The sequence below is a fragment of the Bactrocera neohumeralis genome, chromosome 3 (genome assembly GCF_024586455.1).
Source record: "Bactrocera neohumeralis isolate Rockhampton chromosome 3, APGP_CSIRO_Bneo_wtdbg2-racon-allhic-juicebox.fasta_v2, whole genome shotgun sequence".
In the NCBI taxonomy this organism is placed as follows: domain Eukaryota; kingdom Metazoa; phylum Arthropoda; class Insecta; order Diptera; family Tephritidae; genus Bactrocera; species Bactrocera neohumeralis.
The window spans coordinates 39,002,289-39,014,858 of record NC_065920.1 but is presented as its reverse complement, the minus strand read 5'-3'; the positions used below and the strand labels follow the sequence as shown (position 1 = coordinate 39,014,858).

The following is a 12,570-nucleotide window of genomic DNA, read 5'->3' as shown; positions in this document are numbered from 1 at the left end:
ATATAAAATAAAAAAAAAATTTTCATTCTTTGGTCAAAAGTATTTCTACGCTCGTGATAATAATCTGCCCGAAATACTCATATTGTTTTAACCCATTACTGCTCTCTGTCCCCATACGAGGGCACCTCTTCAAATGGCGATATATGTATCTCAAACATCGAAAACTAATAATGTTACTAAAATTATAACATATAGATAGCACAAGTAGTATATGTAAGCATAAATATATGTTGATTGTGCTTCAAAGTTTTGTCGACAGGACTTAAAAAAAACAGAACAAATGGATTTTTCGGCAAAATCAATTTATTTCATTCAATATAGTCTCCTTCTCCTTCAATGTAGCTTTTTGTACGGTCCAAAAGCATGTCGAAAGAGTGTTTTAGCTCGTTGGCCGGTATGGCCGCCAGTATGCCGGTGCAAGCCTTTTGAATGGCCTCTACGTCTCCATAACGCTTTCCTTTCATGGGCAAATGCATTTTTCTGAAAAGGAAGAAGTCGCACGGTGCCATATCAGGTGAATACGGTGAGTGGTTAATGGTTAAAATGTGATTTTTGGTCAAATAATCGTCCTTCGGATGTTGGATTCTGAGCAATTTTTGGACGTCAGTCAATTTGTGCGAAACAAACGGTGCACACACCTTTCGTAAGCCCAAATGTTCGGTCAAAATGCGATAATCACACATGTTGATCGTCATTTATGTACTCACGACCAGTTTGAAAACGTTGAAACCACTCGTGCACTCTGCTACGGGATAGGCAATCATCGCCATAAACTTTTTTCATCAATTGAGACATTTCGGTAAAAGTTTTACCAATTTTAAAACAAAATTTAATGTTGGCTCTTTGTTGGAAGCTCATTTTCGCACCGATAACACAAACATACTGACACTTAAAACGCAATAACATCACTTCCAATCGATAAAATGTGATAAATTCTCACTGGATAATCGATAAAGATAGCAGATTCTAACGCACCATTCGACATATAGATGGCGCCACCAGGGGGCGCTAGATTCAAAAAGTCCCGTTTACTTTGGAACGCACCTTGTATGAGGTATTGACAAAAATAGTATGTAGATATAATCAGGTCGATACTACCCCCAACTCCCATATATCTTATATAATAATTTCGGTTTTTTTTTTAACAAACCTGTGAGTTGTATATTTAAAATTTTTTTGAAAATAACTTTTCAGCTTTTCATAGCTTTGCAATGACCAAATTAATGCATTCAGCCCGTCCTTTTCTCTGTTACCACAACACCTCATATAAAGATATCTGTTTTCTCTACCTTACTTTATACCGTTCAAATTGTTAAAATGTGATATTTAAATGAACTTAAATGAACAAGTTTTCTTAAAAATTATGTGGCTTAACGCTGACTTAGAATGGATTTACCTTCATCTAAAGCTCATATCCTTAATATGTATAAACATGTAAGGAAGGGCTAGGTTCGGCGCAATCGCAGGCGCAACTTGCAAGAATCAAAGCCAGGCAAGCGGTAAAACGTCAACCTGAGGATCGAAATCAAAGTTATATACATAATACATATACGTATGTACATATATTATATGCATAACTCATACATAAACTATATACTATTAACATGTCACATACCAAAACACCAACCATATAGAGTAAAGTTAAGAGTAAAATATGGTCTCTCATTTTTATTGAGATAACTCACATATTGACCGATATATGCAGTACAAAGTCATTCGGAAGTTCGATTATCTTTCTGTTAGGTATATGGAGGCTAAGGGAAGAATTTGCCCGATTTAACATGCAGACACACCATTGTCAGAGAAGTAGTATCCCTTAATTTTAATTATATATTTCACACATTAACTGATATTTTCCATCAAAAATCAACTATAGGTACTGGGGTCCAAATATTCGGTACCTAGGGCTTGAACAGTTCTACTTGGATTTGAACACTTTTTGGTCATAAGGTGGCATACACCGTTGTATTAATTGCTTTTAGATTTAAGTACTTGAAAGTAAAAGAATCAAATGGAATTTAAAGTTGTGTTATATGGGAAGTATATGGGAACGTGGCATAGGAATGTGAAAAGAATGCCACGTACTAAACTTTGTCGAAATCGGTCAGTGGGGTTCCGAGATATTGGATTTTCCCAAATAGTGGGCGGTGCCACGCTCCCATAAAGCCTTCTCATACCATCTCAGAGGTAAATTTTAACGTCTATGCCGGATTTTGTTATTGATTTAGTTTTGAACATTACAGTTATATGTATGGGGAGTGAATGAAGTTTTCATCCGATTTGATTACCATTATCTGTAGGAGTTCTTGTAATATTCGTGCTGGGCGAATTTGGTTATTGTGGCTTTATATAGTATTTTATTATTAGTAGGCGCGGCCACACCTACTTTTTCATATATATTTTTTGCCCACAGGAGCCCCGTGCTAATGCGATTCCCTGTGCCAAATTACAGTTTTATACCATAATTTAGTGCTTAGCTGTGCACTTTATAGGTTTTCGGTTAATGGGTCCGATTACTCTCATCTACGAAGCTGGTATTTGTTTTTTTTTGTACCAAGAAACCTGCATACCAAGTTTCATCAAGATATCTCAATTTTTACTGAAGTTACAGCTTGCACGGATGGACAGTCCCCCGAATTTCAACTTTTCTCATCAACCTGATCATTTATATATATATAACCCTATATCTATCTCGCTTAGTTCTAGGTGATACGTACAACCGTTAGGTGAACAAAACTATAATACTCTGTAGCAACAGGTTGCAAGCGAAAAAAAAGTTCGATTTTTTGGTTGACGTTCTCATAAAAAGTGCTCTTTAACGAAAGGAGTCTTGGTTAAGTTAACCCTAACTGACAGATGGCTATTAACCAGACATTGAGATAGCGGCTATTGGCAGCTTATTTAAACCGAGCTTACCATACTGGAACTAATTGTATGAGTTAATGACGAGTGCCTGGCTACTCGAATATAAAATATTTTTTTTAAACACACATGCATATGTACATATTTTATTTACAAATAATTCTCCACCCGATATGGTCAGTTCATATATTTACTTAATGGCCGCAGCTCCTACTTTCCCACTCTCTTTATTAAATTCATTATAACCTCTTACACTTACTTACGCACAACGTCCTGTTGTAAGCATGTAATTAATTATATTGTGGTATGAAAAATTTGATTTCATATTGCATTAATTCAACGGTAATGCAAACATAGCAGGATTTTGCAACAACCAATAAATGAACTTTCACATGAGAAGATCTTAATATGTAACGCCAGTTACTATTACATACATACATATATAGATATATGATTTATTTAGAAATAACTTTAGTATTTGTAAGAAGGAGTACTTGATGACTTGAAAAATTACAGTTTTATACCATATGACTTGATGACTTGACTAATAATTGTATAAGCTTTGTCACAAATCTCTTAATACAATAGGAACTCTTAAAATAACAATTATAATAGCCGAGTTAATAACAGCGCTCCAGTCGCTTCTTCTTTTCGCAAGGTGGCGCCAATTGGAGATTCCAAGCGAAGCCAGGTCCTTCTCCACCTGGTCTTTCCAACGGCGTGAGGTTTTACTCTGCTTTCACAGCCGGTTACTGCGTCGAATACTTTCAGAGCTGGAGTGTTTTCGTCCATTCGGACAACATGACCTAGGCAGCGTAGCCGCTGTCTTTTTATTCGTGGAACTATGTCAATGTCGTTGTATAGCTCGAACAGCTCATCGTTCCATCGAATGCGATATTCGCCGTGACCAACGTCGTAACGTCGACTCAACAGATGTTGCCATCGTCCATGCATCTGCACCATATAGGAGGACGGGAATAATGAGTGACTTTTGTTCGTCGAGAGAGGACTTTACATCTCAATTGCCTACTTAGTTCGAAGTAGCACCTGTTGGCAAGATATATTCTGCGAGTGCGGTGCGACGACTGTTTGTTTGATGACAGGAGATATTTCGGCTTGCTTCGCTGCCTTATCCATTCTGGAGAAAGCAGAACTAACGGCGCGGTTGTTAAGGCCAATGATATCATTATCATCAGCATACGCCAGCAGCTGTACGCTCTTATAGAAGATTGTACCTTTTCGGTTTAGTTCTGCAGCACGAATTATTTTCTCCAGAAGTAGGTTGAAGAAGTCACACGAAAGAAAGTCGCCTTGTCTGAAACGTCGTCTGGTATCGATCGGTATTTTGTCAATAGATGTCGTTGCAGTCGTATATCTCCAGTGCTACCAATCACATTGTTGAAAAGGTGAGATTTTAAGCTTCTTTTAACCAAAAAAAATTAAATCAGAAATGTAAATGTTTTCGACTACCAACATACTGCCAACATCAAAAGAAAGAGTACATATTTTTTCTACACATTTCACTCTTTATTTCAGTATATAATATTTAATATTTGAATCTTTTCAAATCAATATCTTTTATATTTATTCTTATTGAATGGCTGCAGATACCTTAAACGGATCGGACATCGACAATCATGCAATATTTCGATCGACTTCCGCGTTCATTTTTTTTGCGGTCGGTCTAAAAAAATATTGTTCTTACAAAAAATTAACAGCAATCCAATAAATTCTACAAAACCAAAAACAACACAAGCAAAACCAAATATACTCAGTATTTCACGCGTCAAAGCAAAGTGATCTTCGAACAATTTGTTTAGATCAGATCGCTATAGTAGTATAGCTGCCATAGCTGCCATACAAACTGAGCGTTTATACTCTTGTAACCTGTTGCTACAGAGTATTATAGTTTTGTTCACCTAACGATTGTATGTACGTATCACCTAAAACTAAGCGATATAGATATAGGGTTATATATACATACATATTATATATAAATGATCAGAATGACGAGAAAAGTTGAAATCCGGGTGACTGCCTGCCTGTACGTCCGTCGGACCGTGCAAGCTGGAACTGGAGTAAAAATTGAGATATCTCTATGAAGCTTGGTATGTGGGTTCCTTGATACAAAAAAAATTGAGTTCGTAGATGTGCGTAATCGGACCACTGTTACGCCCACAAATCGCCATTAACGAAAACATATAAAGTGCCATAACTAAGCACTAAATTAAGATATAAGGCTCTAACAAGTTTTCGCGCAATTGTATCTATTTTAGGCGCAAAGATACACTGTTATGAATAAAATATGTTCTGCAATTTTCATTGAGACTTGACTAAAATATTGGCGGATATATCCAACATAAAGTGACCTAGAAGTTCTAAAATCATTATATTAGGTATATGGGGGCTCAGGAAAATATTGACCCGATTCAACCCATTTGACACAATGAAGTACTATTGTGAGAAAAGGATTCTGTGTGAATTTCAATTTCATATCTCACACATTGAACGATATTTTTGGTCAAAAGTCAACTATTTATTGGTATCGGGTTCACATATTCGGTACCTAGGGGCTTGAACAGTTTTGGTTGGATTTATACAATTATTGGTCAAAAGGTGGCTTACTTTAGAGGAATTATTACCGCAAAATTTTGTTCCGTTATATTAATTAATTCTTTATTTGTGTACTGGAAAGTGAAAGAATCAAATGGAATTTTAAATTGTGTTATATGGGAAGTATGCGTGGTTGTCCGATTTCGTCCATTTTCACAATGTGACATAAGAATATAAGAAGAATGCCACGTACTAAATTTTGTCGAAATCGGTCAGTCGGATCCCGAGATATGGGATTTCACCTTTTTTAAAGGGGGGGAAAGGCGGGAAAAATGTTTAAGCTTATATGTATGTTAAGTAGAAACCCCGTAGTTTACTAGGAAAAATAATTCATAGCTTGACCTCGCCCGACACTATAACAAAAACATTAATTTCTAAAAAATTAAAAAAAATTAATGATTCATTGTTTTTCCCGAAAAAAACATAATAATACATTAACTAACTCTTTCAAGTTGGTCGCCTTGTCGTGGCGAAGGGGCTTAAGAGTAAAGTGTGCATCCCAAAGGAAACGCACTCTAATCTTACGAACTAAGAGGGGCAGCTGGATGAATAAACCCTAGGTTTTACGCCCATTTCCTATTGTGGAAGTATGAGGATACCCGCACCAACACCACCTTAAGCCAAGGTGTCGAGGTACCCGTGCAGAGGGCTGAATGGTCAGCGCGGGGTAATAAATAGCTGATCGCGAACGGTCCCCTCCGATGCCCGGGCGGGGTCGGAGGTATAAAAGTCTTCTCTCCGCATCCCGGCTCTACGGACGATCTACAATAACGCAACAGCAACAACAACCAAATTGACGACTAGGGATATGAAATACAGGAATCCCATTACGGAATCCGAAGAGAACGAATTACTCGCCTCCAGCCAGGAGACGAGTAAGAGTACTGTCAAACATACCAAACAAAGTATACCGGTAGATACAGCAGTGAAAACAGCAGATTTAAGGGAGGAAGCGTCCACCTCCAAAGCTGCCATGAGCACCAACCAAAGTGCACTGGCGGCTAAAGGAGAAAACAAAAAGAAGCGCAAGAAATCCCAGAATCAGCTGAGGAAAAACCGGTACCAGAGGGCAGTCTTCATACTAAGGAAGATAGCCAAAGACCAGGCAGCCGGTACCCCAGTTGATGAGGCAGAAACAAAGCGCCTCAAAACAATAGTAGAGGAATATGAAAGCTACTTAAAAAGGAAGCAATCAGAGCCTCTAGAAGAGAGCAAACAAGAGAGCACTTCACAAAAAAGGAATCGCTCTATCACAGAAATACCAGAAACTCTGCCCAAAAAACCTAGGCGGAGTGAAGGTGAACACAGCAGCACAACAACGGCAAGGCATTTTTGCGATATAGCCAGGGATAGCATGCAAGTGGCCATTATAGATGGGAATTCCTCTTCTCCGAGCACTATACAGGAAAGATGGGTGGAGATCGACGTCAGATTGTCAAGTATGGTGCTAGTAGGGGCATAGACATCAGCCTAGTACAGGAGCCCTGGGTCAATGAAGACACCATTAAAGGGCTAAACAGCAGCAACTATAACCTTTTTTACACACGGAACAAAGGTAAACTCAGGGCATGCATTCTTATCAATAGAAGTATAAATGCATTTCTTTGTCCTAATTACAGCACAGCAGATACTCGTATCACAGTGGTAAAGGTGGAACAAAAGGAAAAGCCCTTCTTCTTGGTCTTGGCCTACTTGGCCCATGACGAAGACATACCACCGGTCCCGCTCACCAGACTAGTAGAGGAGAACAGGAAGGAAGATGTCCTAATAGGGTGTGATGCTAACGCAAGGCACACCGTATGGGGTAGCTCCAGTATAAACACCAGATGTGAGTCACTCTTGCAGTATATTCTGAATAGTAATCTAAGTATATGCAACAAGGGCGATAAGCCAAACTTTATTTTCCCAAGCTCTGATAGGTTTCCGGGGTGGGAGGAAGTGCTGGACCTCACGCTATCAACTGACACAGACAGTTGTTGTGGATAACTGGAGGGTATCCGATGAGTCTTCCATGTCGGATCACTCCTGGATACTCTTCAGCATCCGCGAGAAATACAGTGCTCCTCTCACATATCGGAACCCTAGAAGAACAGCGTGAGAAAAATTTACCAGTAAAGCAAAAAAATGCCTTGAAAAGGGAGGCAATAAGAGTATTAGAAATCCTCAGGAACTTGATTCAGAAGTAGAGAAGTTGGAAAAAATCTTAACAACAACTTTCAATAAATCCACTCCGCTAACAGTTTCGAAAAAGAGAAAATCTCTTCCTTGGTGGAACAGTGAACTCAAGAATTTGAGAACACAACTAAGGAAAGCTTTCAATGAGAGTTTTAGAACCAAAATCCGGCAGCCATATAAAGATATTATGAAAAGATAAAAAAAAGCAGTCAGGAAAGCTAAAAACGACACATGGAGATCTTTCTGCACATCGATAGAAAGTTGCGGAGAAACCGCTAGGCTGAGCAAAATGCTATCCAAAGAACATATTAATACATGCCTAAATTAGGGCGGAGGGAAGTGATTGGACCTTGGCAAAAGAGTCTCTGGAGGTACTAATTACAACGCACTTCCCCAGGAGCAAGCAAACACCTTCAAGGAGGGTTCAACCAGAACCACCGTTGAACGCAGCTGATTATCGAAGCCAAATAGTAGACAAAAGCGAAATCAAATATGCCATAGATAGTTTTGCACCATTTGAAGCGGCAGGCCCTGAGGGGATTATGCCCATAATGCTGCAAAAACTGGTAAAACCAATGGTTTCAAAAGCTAGAAAATATATACAAAGCTATCATTTAACTATCTTACATCCCAAGAAGTTGGAAAAGAAGTAAAGTTGTGTTCCTTCCAAAACCAGGCAGAAGAACACACGATAATGCCAAGGATTTTAGACCTATAAGCCTTACCTTCTTTATGTTGAAGGTACTAGAAAGACTAATAGATTTACACGTAAGAACAGTAATGGCGGAGAAGTTATCGAAGTCCCAACATGCGTACATAAAGGGCCGATCAACCGAAACTGCCCTTCACGAGGTGATAAGTGTAATTGAAAAATCACTACACCACAAACAATACACCATGGCTGCTTTTCTAGACATAGAGGGCGCCTTTAATAAGAAGTAAATGGTATAATTAATTCTCTGGCCTATGGTGGCATAAAGGACACTGTGTGCAGATGGATACTATCGATGCTTGATAATAGGAATATTATAGCTTCAAACGGCGCTGCAACACAAACAACCTATGTGAGTAGAGGGACGCCTCAAGGAGGGGTCTTGTCTCCGCTTCTATGGGTTGTAGCGCCGAACGAAATACTACTCCAACTAAACGGTGGAGGAGTGAAAGTAGTAGCGTATGCAGACGATATAGTGTTGTTGGTATCAGGCATGTTTCCTTCAACAGTCAGCGAGATTGTGGAAAGAGCACTTCGAAGGTTAAAACTATGGGCTAAAAACAATGGACTAGGAGTTAACTCGAACAAAACAGAACTGATGCTATTCACAAGCAGAACCAAAATACCTCAGTTTCAACTTCCGGTACTAAATGGTATAACACTCACTCTATCCCCCACAGCTAAATGCTTGGGGGTGGAGACTGACACCAAACTGTCCTGGAAAATAAATATAGAAAAAAGAATAAACAAAGCATACATGGCCTACTATACTTGTAAGGGAATCGTCAACAAGAATTGGGGCCTCAAACCAAGTTTAATCATGTGGATGTATACGGCTGTCATAAGACCTATACTTACATATGGAGCTCTGGTAATTAAATGGAATACAAAGAGCAGCATGTGCGTGTGTTACTGGTGCAATCAGGTCATGTCCGACTGATGCGCTCAATGTGATCCTGCGTCAACTACCAATGGACATTTTTTTCACAAAACAGCAGCTATTGCGGCGATAAGAACATAGAAAGAATTGGGAGGTTGGAATCAGCAGAACTACGGACATGGTGTAATCCTAAACAAGCTCACCATTAGTAAATCAGACTACATTCTCCCAAAGCTGGATTTCAATAGACACTTCCAGGTGAGCTATATCATCTAGACGAGGTTCGAAAAAGAGAGATCAATAGACAATTTCAAGAAGTTGCAAATAACAGATGGATTTTTTTTTTTTTTTTTTTTTTCTAGTAGGGGGAAGCATCGAATGCCGGAGTGCGGAACTTTAATCCGCTGAACCTAACCTACTCCCAACTACTTCCGCGATTAAGTATTACTTCGTGGGAGGGACAGGACTCCTCTATTGTGCGGATTGACGGACGCCTAATTTGTTCAAAAAGTCTCAGTTTTGTCATTATGGATGCTGACGCTTCGCTGACAGCTTTCCAATTATCAGTCGACTGACACATGAGTGTCGTTAAATTATCGACCGTAAAACCACCACCGAGTGTGGTTTTTAGTTTTTCCCTTGTATTTGAAAATCGAGGGCATAAAATAGACATGCTCCAAGTCTTCTAGACTTGATCTCGGACAGTTCGGACTAATGTCATTGTGGAATCTGAAAAGGTAGCTTCTAAAGCACCCATGTCCACGAAGTATTTGAGTCAGATAAAGTCTAGGAGCTCTCCATGTCGTCTGTCTATCCACGAGTGGATGTCCGGTATCAGTCTAATACCAACGCCCTTTAGATGAGGAATTCGATCCTGCCACGTTTTAATGCAATTGTTCCTCTCCTCTGTTGCAAATAACAGATGGATAAACATTACAAAATGCGTCATAAATAAACAATTATGGCCAACATATGACAGGAAAAGAACCAACGACTTATTAAATAGGTGAAGAAATAGCATCTACAGAGTAACAGCTACCACAACAGGGCACTGGCCATTTGAGGAACATGCGTCCAAAATGGGTATGCCCTACAACGACATCTGCCGAGGCTGCGGAGTAGCAGGGAACAAGGAAACAATCTTCCACTTTCTCTGTGAATGCCCAGCTCTAGCACAGATCCAGCACAAAACACTTGGAATCCATCAAGCACCAAACCTTGAAAGGATTTCCACTAAAAGCATAACAGACATAAGTAGTTTCATCGAAACCTCAAAATGGTTTGGGGAGAAGGTGAAACGTAATAGCAGATACAGGAGGTTCTACGAATCGTGTATCAAAATGACACATCAAATGCTAATTGAGCCCGATAGGGCTGCACTCCTACCTACCTACTCACATTAACTATATTAATTTTTATATCATTAATAATAATTACATACCATATTGTCCTGAATCCATAAAAAATATTTTCAAGAATTCCGTTCACGCAATAAAAAAAAACAACTTTCAATTTCGAGCACAATGGAGAGTTTCGCGAATAAGCACGTGCGTTCTGAACGAAGTCGAGGTTCCGACTACTTGTGGGGCAATATAGCGGCCTGAAGGTCATTCATTTAATCGGCTCATTGTAGAACGGTTATTTAGGTACCAAAAAAAATCAATTATTCAATAATTTTCAATTTTGTCCGGTTTTTGAGGTAAATGCTACTATGTGCGACGGTGTGAAAATGGTTGAAATCGGAGGATAAGCCCGCTCACTCCCCATATAACGGTGCTGTTAAAAACTACTAAAAACGCAATAAATTCATGACTAAATACGCCAGAAAAATTAAATTTTACCACCGAGATGGTATGAGAGAGCTTTATGGGAGCCGTTCTGAAAATTGGACGATGGACGCGGCCCACTTTTTGGTGAAATAACATATCTCCGGATTATTTAGTTCGTGGCATTCTTCTTACATTCTTATGTCACAGTGTGGCTTTGATTCTTGCAAGTTGCAAGAGTACAAAATATTCGGTTGCACTCAAACTTACTTGTTTCTTATTTGTTAGGCCAGTTAAACTGAATATGTAGTATTATAAATTAAATGAACGTCAAAAAGATGTTATTTAAAAGTAGGTCCCTTGTTACAGTTTCTTTTATTGATTTTATTATTATGAGCTCTTGATTACGTAAAATTCAATGACAATATGAGTCAAACCAATGAGAACAGTTGTTATTTCGTTTTCTTAGTTAAGATCTGTGTACATCCTGCAATCATTACTGATTATAATCATGATTTAGATCATACTTGACTTCGATTTATTAAGTTTGTCTTAAAATATTCTCGAAAACACATCAATATATATTTAGTAGTTATGTTAAATACATTAATATTATATATATTAATATTAATAATAATTTTTTAAAATTTCTAGTACAGTTAGTGGGCCATAGTCTTAAGGGGTTAGTAGGGTAATCTGGCCCGCTTTTTGACATTTTTTTTTATTTTTATTGTATAATAGAACTTCTTTCACATATCAAGAGGTATGTATATCGTGGAGTGTATAAACAAATTTTTTCGGAATTTTTTAATAACATCTGTCGGAGAAATGGCTGGGTTTTCACTGGTGGACACGATTTCTCGTGTTTGGATCATCTGAAACACAAAAACCCAATTTATTCTTGAAAAGTACGTGAATGGTTATCGTCCCTACTAGAATCATGTAAAAATGTTCATAATTAAAAAAGTAATTAACTTTTTTTTAATTTTTTCCATGTTTTTTTACATAAATTTTGTGATACATTGTCAATAAGTTATAAAAAATTATGAATCTTGTAGGGACGATAGCTAGGCGTTTTGTGAACAATTTAAAAAAATTAAGCATAAAAAGGTGCGTTTTGAGGAAAACGCGTTTAAAGTTTGAGGTGTGCACTCCGAGCGCTCCGAACGTCGAGCGGTATTATTATTTTTGGGCCTTTTTCGAAATCTTCCAATGGTAAAGTGGGTTTCTACATCAATTCTAAGGGTATAAGAGAACAGAAAATGCAAAAAGAAAAAACATTTTTTTGGAAAAAGTTTACTCTACTGACCCCTTAAGAAAATTTTGCTCCAGGTATTATCTGGAGTAACTTTCATATTGGTATAGCTTCAACTTATAGGAAAGAAGCAATTCAGTAACAGAGTAGATGTCATCAAAGAATACTTGCCCTGAGCTTGGAAATTAGTATACCTGAAACATCAAAATGCAGTGTGCGAACGAAGTTGATGAAACATTAGTGCATTACTTTTGCGAGTATGCATTACTTACGTTCATCGCGGAAAGTAGGGTTTAACAGTAATTGG

The 12,570-nt window shown here is 38.2% G+C and overlaps 1 protein-coding gene across 3 annotated transcripts in view; it reads right to left on the bottom strand.

The window, feature by feature from the left end:
• The window catches only part of LOC126753470 (uncharacterized), a 118,360-nt gene that overhangs the window by 8,640 nt on the left and 97,150 nt on the right, over nt 1-12,570 (bottom strand). The gene's annotated exons all lie outside the window — the stretch shown is intronic.